Source organism: Miscanthus floridulus, chromosome 2 (assembly GCF_019320115.1).
Source record: "Miscanthus floridulus cultivar M001 chromosome 2, ASM1932011v1, whole genome shotgun sequence".
In the NCBI taxonomy this organism is placed as follows: domain Eukaryota; kingdom Viridiplantae; phylum Streptophyta; class Magnoliopsida; order Poales; family Poaceae; genus Miscanthus; species Miscanthus floridulus.
This window is the reverse complement of record NC_089581.1, coordinates 34399029-34400795: the sequence shown is the minus strand read 5'-3', so window position 1 is coordinate 34400795 and position 1767 is coordinate 34399029. Positions and strand designations below refer to the sequence as shown.

The 1767-nt window shown below is 57.8% G+C and overlaps 1 pseudogene; it reads left to right on the top strand.

Moving 5' to 3' along the window:
* The first annotated feature begins 324 nt into the window (after positions 1-324).
* On the top strand, positions 325-1699 carry LOC136536314 (cation/H(+) antiporter 19-like; annotated as a pseudogene).
* Positions 1700-1767: the final 68 nt, after the last annotated feature.

The window sequence follows — 1767 nt, the reverse complement described above, 5'->3', positions numbered from 1 at the left end:
TGTTTTTTTTCTTTTTTCTTTTCCAAGTTCAAGCCTTTGATCATAACCATGCCATCACCATTGTCATGATCTTTGTCATTGCTTCATCACTTGGAATAGTGCTACCTATCTCATGATTACTTTGATAAACTATGTTAACACTTAGGGTTTTATCAATTAACCAAAACTAAACTAGAGCTTTCAACCGCCTCCCGCACCTGCCGTCGCGCGTCACATCGTCGCGGGCGGCTATGCCTTTGACGGCCGCTGCTTGCCTCCTGTGTCAAGTGCTGGATGAAATTGCAGTGTGCTCGCTTCAGAGCTGTAATCGATTGATGGAAATGCATGCAGGGCAGCATCTTCCTCGGCCCGTCGACGCTTGGCCGGAACAAGGCCTTCCTCAACCACGTCTTCCCGATGGAGAGCCTCACCGTGCTCGACACGATGGCCAACATCGGCCTCCTCCTGTTCCTTTTCCTCATCGGCCTAGAGCTGGACCCGGCCTCGCTTCGCCGCACGGGCAGCCGCGCGCTCACCATCGCCGTGGCCAGCATCTCCTTCCCCTTCGCGCTCGGCATTGGCTCCTCGCTGGCGCTGCGCGCCACCATTGTGTCCAACGTGCCGCATGGCCCGCTCATCGTCTTCATGGGCGTCGCGCTTTCCAGCACCGCGTTCTCGGTGCTCGCGCGCATCCTCGCCGAACTGAAGCTCGTAACGGCCGACCTGGGCCGCATGGCCATGTCCGCTGTGGTCGTCGATGACATCACCGTGTGGATACTGCTTGCCCTGGCCATAGCGCTCTTGGGCTTCGACTCATCGTTCGTTTCGGTCTATGTCCTCCTTTGCGGCGTCGGCTTCGTCGCGGCGGCCACCTTCCTCACGCGGCCGGTGCTCGTCTACATGGCGCGCCTGTCCCGAGCCGGCGAGCCCATCAAGGAGTCGTGCGTCTGCGCGACTCTGGGCATCGTGTTCAACATCAGCCGCGACCGCAAGATACTCAACGGCGAGGCATTCACCATCCTAGTGCTCATGGCGCTCACCACCACCTTCATGACCACACGCGGGCGTCACTGCGGTGTACAAGCCGACACGACGAGGCGTGTCGTCGTACAAGCACCGAACCGTGGAGCGCGATGACGGCGATGAGATTGACAGCGAGCTACGGGTGCTGGCATGCTTCCACACCACCACGCCAATGTCCGCGTGCTCCAGAGCGCGCCCTGCTCGGCGGCACGGCGTAGGTCTCCGCGCCGGACGTCTCCTACGCATGGGCGAGCACCCAGGCATCGAGCTCACCATCGCCCGCTTCATCACGGCCGCGGCGACGAAACCCGACGCCGACGGCGATGACCTCGAGCTCGAGCTCGCCAAGGACGAGGAAGCCTTACAGAGATACATCACCCGGGCGCTCAAGTCCGAGAACGGGTCGGTCAGGTACGAGGAGGTAATGGCGGCGGCAGAGCAGGAGGAGGAGTCAGCGTCGGAGGCAGAGAGGGTGGCAGGGACAGGAAACGAAAAAAAAGAGAAAGGGAGAGAGAAAGAAGAAAGCGACAGAGACAAGAATGTCATTTCACTGTTGTTCTCTCTCCTCAATCGGCTGCAATCGGTCCGCGGTATTCTGAGGCCTAATTTCACCGAACCAGAGTGTCTTTTGGTAAAATACTCCAAAGTAGGTGTCCGCCAGCAAAGGACCATTAGTCTAATTATCCCGAATAAATAACAAGCAGCCCAATTAAATAAAATAAAAAAATTAGACAGCCAATCGTTCGTCCGGCGGAGCTCTCGGGG